We start from the raw sequence: 12,370 nt of genomic DNA, 5'->3' as shown, positions 1-12,370 counted from the left end.
AGGCTCTTGAGCCCAAGATTACCTTTGCTATTGATAAATCAAATTTTCAAAAAAGTATGGTTAATCCATATCAAAAATACAAATATGTTATAAAGGATGAAGATAGCAAAGGCAATCAAAATGAAAAGTTCTCTTGTCTTTATTGTTGCAAGAAAGGCCACTTCATTGCTAAATGTAGGTTTAGGAGATTTTTAGTTCCTAAAGGCATTTATCAATGGATGCCCAAATGCAACCATTTCGTTCCTCACCATTCAGGACCCAATAAGCCATTGGGTACCTTCGCTTGTTAATTATATTGCCATAGGTACAATGCCTCGAGACTACTGAGAGAAGATGGGTTCTCGACAGTGGATGCTCAAGGCACATGTCAGGAGACATATCACTCTTCATTGACTTCGTGGCTAAGAAGAAGGGATATGTAACTTATAGTGACAACAACCGTGGAGCAATACTTGGTAAAGGTAGTGTAGGTAACCCTTCTTCTACTACTATCTCTGATGTATTGCTTGTCGAAGGTCTTAAACACAATCTACTTAGCATCAGTCAATTATGTGACAAAGGATACAATGTATCGTTTTCAAAAGATTGTTGCAAAATTGTACATAATGGTGATAAGAAGAGTATGTTTAATGGCCTGCGTGTGAACAATGTCTATATGCTTGACTTAAATGAAGTATCATTAACAAGTGACAAATGCCTTGTAACAATGAGTGAAGATTCATGGTTATGGCATAGGCGTTTAGCACATGTTAACTTTGACTTACTAAACAAAGCAGTCTCAAAAGATCTAGTCCTAGGTCTTCCCAAAATTAAGTTCACCAAGGATCACCTTTGTGATGCTTGTCAAAAGGGGAAGCAAACGAGGATCTCATTTAAATCCAAAAATATCGTTTCAACAACGAGACCTCTCAAGCTTCTTCATATGGATTTATTTGGGCCATCTAGGATTAAAAGTCTAGGAGGAAACTATTACGGTTTCGTAATAGTGGACGACTTTTCTCGATTTTGTTGGACTATTTTTTTAGTAAGCAAGAGCGATACGTTCGCCGCCTTTGAAAGATTTGCTAAGCTTTCCCAAAATAAACTAAATACAAACATTGTTGCAATTAGAAGCGATCATGGGGGTGAGTTCGAAAATCACTTATTTGAAGAATATTGTGGTAACCATGGTATTGATCATAACTTCTCTGCTCCACGTACTCCTCAACAAAATGGGGTTGTGGAGCGTAAAAATCGAATTTTGGAAGAATTGGGAAGAACAATGATCAACGAAAGTGGCTTACCGAAATATTTTTGGGCCGACGCCATTAGTACGGCTTGTTATGTTCTAAATAGGGTGCTCATTCGCCCCATTCTAAATAAAACACCGTATGAGCTTTTAAAAGGGTGAAAGCCAAATGTTTCTCACCTACATGTTTTTGGTTGCAAATGTTTCGTATTGAATAATGGAAAGGAAAACTTGGGAAAATTCGATTCCAAGGCTGACGAAGGTATCTTCCTCGGATACTCTCAATCTAGCAAAGCATATAGAATATACAACAAACGATTACTTGCTGTAGAAGAGTCTGTACATGTCACTTTTGATGAATCCAATCCGAGAAACGTCGGAAAGGGTAGTGTTTTTCATGGTGCAGGTACATCTACCGAAGACATACTCAAAGGGGGCGAGCCGGGGATTGATCAACCCGACATAGTCAAAATTGAGAAGGATAAAGATGTACATCATGAGGAAACCGAGGTAGCTCATCCGCATTCAAACGATGATCTCCCTCAAGCTTGGAAGTCTTCCAAAGACCATCCAATCGACAACATTCTCGGAGATATCTCAAAGGGTGTTACAACTCGATCTAAGCTAAGTAATTTCTGTTATCACTTCGCTTTCGTTTCGCAAATGGAACCTAAAAACTCTAAAGAAGCCCTACTCGATGAATACTGGTTTTTGTCAATGCAGGAGGAACTTAATCAGTTCACCAGAAATGAGGTTTGGGACCTTGTCCCTCCTCCGCGAGATCATCGAGTAATCGGCACCCGATGGGTGTTTAGGAACAAGCTGGACGAAAACGGGGTAATAACCCGTAATAAGGCGCGTTTAGTCGCGCAAGGGTATAACCAAGAGGAAGGCATCGACTATGAGGAAACTTATGCGCCGGTTGCCCGACTCGAGGCTATACGCCTTCTCCTTGCCTTCGCTTGTGCGAAAGACTTTAAACTATTCCAAATGGATGTTAAGAGTGCGTTCCTTAATGGTCACATAAATGAAGAGGTTTACGTCGCACAACCTCCGGGTTTCGAATCCCTTGAGTATCCTGATCATGTTTATAAACTGAAAAGGGCTTTGTATGGCCTCAAACAAGCTCCTAGAGCTTGGTATGAGAGACTAAGCAAATTCTTACTCGATCAAGGTTACTCAAGAGGAAAGGTTGACACAACCCTCTTAATTAAACGTCAAGGAAAGCACTTGATATTAGTGCAAATTTATGTAGATGATATCATATTTGGGTCTACTAACATGAATCTTGTGAGAGAATTTTCAGACCTTATGCAGGGCGAATTCGAGATGAGTATGATGGGGGAGCTCACATACTTTCTCGGTTTGCAAATTAAACAGCTCAAAGAAGGAACTTTTGTGAGCCAGACAAAGTACTGTTTGGACCTTATCAAGAGATTTGACATGGCAAAAGCTAAGGCCATAGACACCCCCATGCCTACTTGTACAAACTTGAACAAAGATGAAGACGGTAAGGAAGTAGATGTAAAACGATATAGAGGTATGATTGGATCACTCCTTTATCTCACTGCTTCTCGTCCCGATATTATGTTTAGCGTATGCATGTGCGCAAGATATCAATCATGTCCCAAGGAATCCCATCTAAAAGTTGTCAAACGAATACTTCGATACCTATCCGGTACTCCGAAGTATGGACTATGGTATTCCAAAGGTAATGATTGTTCATTGGTAGGCTTCTCTGATTCCGATTTTTCCGGTTGCAAATCGGATAGGAAAAGCACCAGTGGCACTTGTCACTTATTTTCAAACTCTTTGGTCAGTTGGCACAGCAAGAAACAGGTTTCAGTTGCTTTGTCAACCGCCGAAGCGGAATATGTTGCCGCCGGTAGTTGTTGTGCCCAAATCATATGGATTAAGCAACAACTATTGGATTTTAACCTCAAACTTGAACGTATTCCCATTTTTGTGACAATACAAGTGCCATTAATCTTACCAAGAATCCTGTGATGCATTCTCGCACCAAACATATCGAAATTCGACACCACTTTCTTCGGGATCATGTAGAGAAAGGTGACATTGTATTTGAACATGTTAATACTGAAAATCAACTAGCGGACATCTTCACAAAGCCGCTAGCCACTGAACCTTTCTTTCATATCCGCCGAGAACTTGGTATTCTCGATATTTTGGAACGGGCACTATAATCTGCTGTTTTACCTTATTCCATTTAAGACTATAATCTTGTACTTCTAACAAGTTGATGTTGTTGCAAGCACAAGTTTATTGTTCACTGAGTTACTCCGGCATTGAGGTGATATTGTTCCCTTCTCTCTCTCTATATCTGCGAAGTTTCATGGTTAACATAGCTATACCACATAATGATACTGTATATATATGCATGATGTATCTCTTTGGATGTTTATTGCTGTATGGCGTTTTAATTATGCATCAAACTTGTCAACGCATGTGCAGAATAGTGAAAAACTGATATTCTGTCTGTATGAGTCGACCGTAACAGGGCTATGGTCGACGCACACTTAACATTTTTTTGTGATTTCTCAAAAATCAAACAGTATGCGTCGACGCATGCAGAGGTATGGTCGATACATCGCTCAAAAATTCTGTTTTTCTGCAGAAATTTAAACCTTCTCATGCATCTACATTCATAAACCATCATTAAGTGTGCATTTACATTCCATTACCTTTCAAACTACCCACTACCTTGTAACCTGCATCTATCGAGTGTCTATTGTCCCTTGATCCTTCATCTTTCCAAAACCCTAACCTTTCCTCTACAAATAGGGAAAAACCTCTATCTAGCAAAATCACTCTCAAAAACCCTCACAATTCTTCACTCTCTACCCACACACACTAAGTTTCAAACCTGCTCAAATGGCTTCCACATCACGCAGACCTTCCGGCAAGAGATCCCGGGAATCATCCGCAGCATCTCTACCCATCTCCGCTGTATCGCTTGTTCCACCGGCTCGCGTCGAATCCTTCAACAAAGATATCGGCAAAAGAGAAGTTGTTCGACAACATGCGTTCTACAAGCTTACCGCCGAACGCATACACCTCGTAGAGTGATGAAAGGAGAATGTACAAGTTTGTTCGAAGAGGATATGTCCCTGCGCCTGTTGCAGCAGGTGATGACAGTGATGAAAGTGAAGAAGAAGAAGATGAAGAGGAAAATGAAGAAGAGGAAGCCGGGCACGCTTTTGATCACCAAGGTGGAGATAATAGTCCTCCACGTGTTGACACTCACGACTACTCCGACTCCGCTTGGGTTCAGCATTCCCATTCAACTGAAGAAGATGTCCCCAACCAGGGTGGCTGGGGTGAATGGAAACATACGGGTTGTTCAACTCAACGTCAATTCTACCAGCCATATCACCAGTATGATGAAGAATCTCCTCCATCTCCTCCACAGCATGCAAACTCTTTAGAATTGTTGGATATGATGCAAAACATGCAGCTCGCACAACAATCCTTCATGCAAACTCAGGATGAGTGTTATGCTCATATTAGCAGTCAAATTCAAGCCCAAAATGAGCGGCTCGACACCCTCTTTACAAGCTTGAATGACCGGTATGCAGCCTTTTCGGAAACATTTGACCGCCAGGAACGGTCGGTCGACGGGAGTCTCAAGCATCTGAGCGGTGTTGCCGAATACCTATCAACTCTGGTTGACCCCCACAGAAACCTAGGCATCTGCTACCATCCAGGACACCGCCATTAGGACATAGACCTTCATATGCACGTTGCATTTTGCTTGTTATTTTGAATGTACTCATTTTTTTTGTTTTGCTTGTTTGTGCAACATTAATTTTAATGTATTTCTTCCTTTAATTAATGATTATCGCTCAGAAATGATATTGGTGTGCTATTATTATCCGTTTGTGTTATTTCCTGTGGAATCTTTTGTTACGTTGACTAATCATTCCTTGTCTCTTTTTGATGTTGTCAAAGGGGGAGAAAGTGTACAAAAGCAGGCAGCCAAAAATGTTCACCACAACTAACAGTCATTTTTTTTAGATAGCCTTAGGTTACAAAAGAAAAGGGGAGTGTGCATAATGTGTCAATACTGCATGTTGTTTGTCTCGTTGGTTTTGCACAGGTTGTCATCATCAAAAAGGGGGAGTATGTAAAGGCAAAGTGTCAGACAACATACAATCACAAGTTTCGATAATGACAAATGATCACCATGGACGAATCGGCGTTGTCGATTCCATGTCCACAAACAAATGCAACACATCATCTATCATATCCTTTCCTATGCTTATCTAAATCTGTTATAATTCTTAAAAACATATGTGGACAAAGTGTGATCATGACGAAATGCATGAAAATCACAAAATACGAATTTTTGCAGATTTGAAGGCCTTGAGTCGACCATAAGGGTCGGCGCATAGCTCACGGGTCAGCGCATAACTCAGACCAATTGGAGACTGGTCAGCGCATGCTTGCTTGAGTCGACCACAGGTCGGCGCATGGCATAGTGCTGCTAGCCACGGGTCAGCGCATGAAACCCTTGAGTCGACCATAGGGGTCGGCGCATTTCCCACGGGTCAGCGCACACCGACCTATGGTCGACCGCTCGTGCGTAAACTCAGTTTTCTGAGTATTTTCCACTGTTTGAAAAACTGTTATTTTTGGTTGGTTAGCTAGTTACTATAAATAGAAGTCAAACCATTTTTGTCAACTAACATTTGTTAATTTGATTTCAAGTGTTCAAGGAAACAAGAAAGAGTGAAAAAGGTGTCCAAGATTCATCATCTTCATCTTCAACATCTCACAACACATCAACTACACACAACCATTTTTGATGTGCTTCATGATCGGTTAAAGGTGATAAGGTTCGAAGCTGAGATTGGAGAATCCGGTTCGGGTTGAAGCTTATGGCAGGTTCTTTCTTGAATAAAACTGTTAGGGTTTTGTCCTCCAAGACCGGTTTATGTTTGGGGGTTTTGGGACGAATTGCTTCATCAATATTCAGCTGAGCGAAGGTGATTGAGAAGAGGAAGTCTTCATCAGTCTAGTAGCGGATTCGGTGATATTGAAGGGAAGGATTCGGGTTCGATTCGTTGTGGTTGAGATCAGCCGGGCCGAGGGTTTGAAGAACGGAAGGTTCTTCAACAAAGGGGCTGGAATCGGAGGTCTAGCAACAACGATCGAAGGTCTTGATTCATCTTGAATCAAGGAACAAGGATAGGAAGCATCATTCAACACCTTGAGAGTTCTGTTGTTTACTTGCTTTGCAATCCTTGTATAAACGGTTAAATTCTACAGGTGATATCTAATTAAATCATCTCAATTCTAATTTTAGAATTGAGGGCAGACGTACCCCGAAGCGAGGACGGCGGGGGAACTGCCTCATCAAATCTCTGTCTTCTTTAATTTTCTACATAATTGTTTTTCAGCTTAAAAATTAAGTGATTTTAGTTTAAGCAATTTTACCAAACGTTGATATAAATTGAGTAAGAGATTAAAACTGTCTTTTGAATCCAAAGTACAATAGTATATTGTACTAGATCAATTTGAATTACTTACTCAACACAAATATCACTTGGAGTGTTTATGCACACCAAGTGTTTGAAAATTTGCCTAAACCAAAGTTGTCTTAAGTTTGTATCTAGTTTGATTTGGTATTTGGATCATTGGAACTAGGAATCCTAGTAAGTGAAACATATCATTGATTATGCAATTAGTGTAGTGATTTGTATTTCACTTTATCTCTAATCCATTAGCTTAACGCATATCTGGTTTTCCAATAACGGTTCGTTTTAGACTAAAATTTTCCTCGGCTGCTTCCGCATTTAAAACTAATTTTCAAAACCAATTTTAAATTGGTAGCGCCGACTTATTTTTTAATTGGGATCTATTCAACCCCCCTTCTAGATCCGTGCCATAGTCTAACAGAGTTGACTGCTGAGATAAACTACTAGGGACTTATACGGAAATGATGATTAAGGCCATGGTATATGGGGTTTCGGGAATGATTCATATATTTGCGAAGCTTATGGTGCTAAAACAGATACTGATGTTTCGCAAAGTTCTCCCAAGTCACCGCATCCTTACTCAAAACATGTCCTTAAAACCTGAAAACTTTCGGAATAACACTATTTTCTTTTGCAAAAAAATTTGGTGGGGCTAAAGGTATGAGGAGGTAGGATTGTACTAAAGATCTACTGTATTTGGTGACTCGTCAGACTCATGCATTATACTAAAAAGCAAAATAAACAACTAAAAGGAAATAACAATAAATTAATAAACTATCTAAAAACAGTAAAGAAAAAGGATAAAGGGAAAGCGAGAAAAACAATAAAGAAAAGACGATAGAGTCTCCTCCCACACTTAAATCGAACATTGTCCCTAATGTTTCGAAATAAGATAAGGAAGAGTTGCCTGGAAACATATTGCTGACCACTAGTGCCCTCGCCATCTTGAGGTGGACGACGAGATCGGGTACGACGACGGTCTCTTTGATCCATCCTCGCCTGTAGGGCATCCTGAGCGGTCCTCACCTCTCGAAGGTTACCTATAATGGAACCTTGAGTGGCTTCAATGAGTGCCATGTGTTGCTGGTGGTGTTGTTGCTGACGAGCTTGTGTATTTGTGATCGTCTGCAGAGACTGTAAAATAGTGTCATAAGACCTGTCTGTCCTCCGCTGCGATTCTTGCATGAAGTTCATATTATCCATCATTTGTTGCTGGAGGGTAGAGAGTAGGTCGTCACGCCTTTGCTCTCTAGCCAGGTGGTCACGCCACATCTCCTCTGTAATATAGAAGCCAGGAGTGGTACCTATAGAAGAAGAAGATGGTGCGGTGTGTGGTGGTGAAGGATGATGGGGGGACACATGTGGTACGGGAGATCTCTCTCTTCGATCATATTCATCATCAGTGTCATGTCCCGCCTCATCAGGAATGTTAGGAGGAAGAGGACCCAAAACAGGTGGAGCATCTAAAGCGTAGGTCCAATTCCTTTCATCTCGTACATCTGTACGTCTATCAGGGGGTATCATATCAGCAGCTAGGTAATTAACAAAGTCTGCATACCATGGTACGTCACTTACTGCTAAGGATTTTTGGAAGTGCTCATGAGGGCCCAGGTTATTATCTTCAATGGTTTCTACTCTAGTTATCAGTTTATCATAGGAGAAATCATCATTTATGGGTACTAGTTCAGGTTTTAGATGTTCTAGCCTAGAAAGGTGATCGGCTACTACATTTTCAGTGCCTTTTTTATCTCTTATATCTAAATCAAACTCTTGTAGTAATAGAATCCATCGGAGTAACCTGGGCTTGGCATCTTTTTTACTTAATAGGTAACGAATGGCAGCATGATCGGTGTAAACAATAATTTTTGCTCCTACTAGATAAGATCTAAATTTGTCTATAGCGAAAACTACAGCGAGTAATTCTTTTTCAGTTGTTGCGTAGTTAAGCTGGGCAGCATCTAGGGTTCTACTGGCATAATAAATGGCATGTAATTTTTTATCTTTCCTTTGTCCTAGAACGGCTCCAACTGCATAATCACTAGCATCGCACATTATCTCGAAAGGTTCTGACCAATCAGGTGGTTTCATAATGGGTGCAGATACTAATGCTTGCTTTAAAAGATTAAATGCGTCATTACATTTTTCATCGAAAATGAATTCAGCATCTTTCATTAAAAGTCCGGTTAAAGGTTTGGTTATTTTGGAGAAATCCTTAATGAAACGCCGGTAGAATCCAGCGTGTCCAAGAAAGCTTCGGACTTCTCTGATGGTTTTTGGTGGTTTTAGGTTTTCTATAACTTCTATTTTAGCTTTATCTACCTCTATACCTTTTTCGGAAACTATATGTCCTAAAACTATTCCTTCGGTCACCATGAAATGACATTTTTCCCAATTTAACACGAGGTTTACCTCCACGCATCTCTCCAGGATTTTCTCAAGGTTAGCAAGACAATCGTGGAAATCAAATCCACAAACCGAGAAATCATCCATAAACACTTCCATGATACCATCTAGGTAATCGGCAAAGATTGACATCATGCAGCGCTGGAAAGTAGCTGGAGCATTACAGAGGCCGAACGACATTCATCTATAGGCAAAAGTTCCATAGGGGCATGTAAAGGTAGTTTTTTCTTGATCTTCAGGGTGAATAGGTATTTGGAAGAATCCAGAGTAACCATCCAGATAACAGAAGTAAGAGTGTCTGGCTAGACGCTCCAACATTTGGTCAATAAATGGTAGAGGGAAATGATCCTTCCTAGTTGCTTTATTTAATTTTCTATAATCTATACACATCCGCCATCCTCCTTCCAAACGTTTTGCTACATATTCGCCTTTATCGTTTTTCACGACTGTGATGCCTCCCTTTTTAGGTACTACATGCACAGAGCTCACCCACTTACTATCCGAGATCTGATAGATTATACCTGCCTCAAGTAACTTAAGAACTTCCTTCTTAACAACATCACTCATTATAGGGTTTATTCTTCTCTGATGCTCCCTAGAGGGTTTTGAATCTTCTTCTAACGAAATCCGATGCATGCATACAGATGGGCTTATACCTTTCAGGTCAGAGATATTATATCCTAAGGCTGAGGGATATCTTCATAAAACGTCTAAAAGTCAGTTCGTTTCCTTTTGGCTCAAGGTAGCACTAACTATAACTGGGCGGTTCATCTTTTTATCGAGGAACTCGTATCTCAGGTTCTTAGGCAGTTCCTTAAGTTCTAAGGTTGGTTTCTTAGGGCATGGCATAGGATCTGGGGTAAGGGATAAACATTCGTAAAGGTTATCATCGATGTAATATTCTTTAAAGTCATCATCTTCCTTTATGGGGGTTGATGGTAACTTGATTGTTTTTATAATTTCTTTTTGTTCTAATTCTCTAACACATTCATCAATGATATCTAAGGCATAACATGAGTCTCCCATCACATGTGCCATAAGAAATTTCGAAAGTATAAATTCTATTTTCTCGTCACCTACCTCGAATGTCAACTTTCCTTTCTTGACATTTATTATGGCTCCTGCAGTCGATAAGAAGGGTCTACCTAGAAGGATTGGTATATCATTGTCCTCTTTGATGTCCATGACAATAAAATCAATAGGGATAAATAACTGACCTATCCTAACAGGAACATCTTCTAAAATGCCTATCGGATATTTGACAAATCTATCGGCTAATTGAAGTGACATCTGAGTGGGTTGTAATTCTCCTAAGTTTAATCTCTCACAAACTGATAGAGGCATTAAGCTCACACTAGCTCCTAAGTCTAGAAAATCTTTTTCGATGACATGATTACCCAAAAGGCAAGGAATGGAGAAATTTCCAGGATCTTTATCTTTCTTTGCTAATTTTTCCTCGGAAATAGCATTACATTCTAAAGGCTTCGGATCGTCAAGTCTACGTTTGTTGGTAAGGATGTCTTTGAGAAACTTTGCATAAGAATGTATTTGGGTAATGACTTCTGTGAAAGGGATTTCTACAAGAAGTTTTTCTATAACTTTAATAAATTTTTGATATTGTTTATTGATCTGGGTTTGTTTGAGTCTTTGGGGATATGGTATAGGTGGTTTATATGGCGGGGGCGGTACGTAAATTTTATCTTTAGGTTCTTCTCCTTTATCTCGACCTTCCTGGTTTTCAGATTCCTCCGGTTCCTTTACTTCGTCCGGGGTTTTGGTACATTTCTTAGAAGTTTCGGGTTCACTCAATCTAGGGTTTGGTGGCTCATCATAAGCGTTCCCACTTCGTAGGGTAATGGCATTGGCTTGTCCTCTCGGATTTTGTTGAGGTTGTCCAGGGAATTGTCCTCCAGGTGTAGTCTGAGGGGCCTGGTTTAAAGCTACCTGAGAGATCTGGGTTTCAAGCATCTTGGTATGAGTAACTATTTGGTCAACCTTGGTTCCTAACTGAGTAATCAATTCGTTAACATGAATGTTTTGGTTCATGAACTCCTTGTTTTGTTGGGTTTGAGCGGTGATAAAATTTTCCATAATTTTCTCAAGGCTCGGTTTTGGTGGTATAGGTTGCATAGGTTGATTTGATCTAGGGGCTTGATAACTAGGTCTCGGAGGTGCATTATTTTGAATAGGGTTGTTGTTTGTATAGGAGAAGTTAGGGTGATTCCTCCATCCAGGGTTATAGGTATTCAAATATGGGTTCCCTTGGGTGTAGTTCACTTGCTCATAGTGGGTTTCGTTCAATAGACTGCATTCTGCGGATTGGTGTCCTTGGGTTCCACATATCTCACAATCCGACGAAACTGCGGCTACAGTATTCGGGTTCGTGTACATATGCTCGACTTTAAGGGCTAATGCGTCCATTTTAGCTTGCATCATGTCTATAGAGCTTAGTTCATGCACTCCTCCTTGGGCTTCCTTCTTCTCAACTGTCGCTCGTTCGACTCCCCATGATTGATGGTTTTGAGCCATATCTTCGATGAGGGCACTAGCTTCAGGGTAAGGTTTGTTCATCAGAGCACCGCCTGCGGCAGCGTCGATGGTCATCTTTGTGTTGTAATGAAGTCCATTATAGAAGGTTTGAATGATTAACCAATTTTCTAAACCATGATGTGGGCATGCTCGTAACAACTCTTTATATCTCTCCCAAGCTTCGACCAGCGATTCTCCTTGGTTTTGGGTAAATCTAGTTATATGGTTTCGAAGAACGGCGGTCTTACTCGGGGGGAAATATCTAGCAAGAAAAACTCTTCTAAGGTTATCCCAAGTCGTAATGGAATTGGGTGGAAGGAAATCTAACCATGATAGGGCTTTATCTCTGAGGGAAAAAGGAAATAATCTTAAACGTATTGCCTCAGGAGAAGCTCCATTGGTTTTAAAAGTATCTGCTAATTGAAGAAATATTTTTAAATGCTGGTTAGGGTTCTCGGTAGCGAGACCCGCGAATTGTCTCTGTTACACTAATTGTAACAGGGATGGTTTAAGTTCAAAATTATTGGCTGGTATAGTTGGGTTTACTATACTAGAACTAGGTTCTTCATTAGATGGTTGAGCGAAATCCTTAAGAGGTCTTTGGTTTTGATCTTCGGCCATAGCTCTCTTAATTCTATGAAAGAATAAACGTGCGCGAGCGTAACGTTCAGGTTCCGCCAGGGGGTATACTAAGCTTAAACTTCCGGTGCTG

The 12,370-nt window shown here is 40.4% G+C and overlaps 1 non-coding gene across 1 annotated transcript; it reads left to right on the top strand.

Moving 5' to 3' along the window:
* The first annotated feature begins 11,788 nt into the window (after positions 1-11,788).
* Positions 11,789-11,895, top strand: LOC127116354 (small nucleolar RNA R71). Its single transcript, XR_007801305.1, has one exon. It is a non-coding gene; the product is annotated as a small nucleolar RNA R71 (small nucleolar RNA).
* The last annotated feature ends 475 nt before the right edge of the window (positions 11,896-12,370 follow it).

The sequence above is a fragment of the Lathyrus oleraceus genome, chromosome 1 (assembly GCF_024323335.1).
Source record: "Lathyrus oleraceus cultivar Zhongwan6 chromosome 1, CAAS_Psat_ZW6_1.0, whole genome shotgun sequence".
Lineage (NCBI taxonomy): Eukaryota > Viridiplantae > Streptophyta > Magnoliopsida > Fabales > Fabaceae > Lathyrus > Lathyrus oleraceus.
This window is presented reverse-complemented; position numbering and strand designations above follow the sequence as displayed.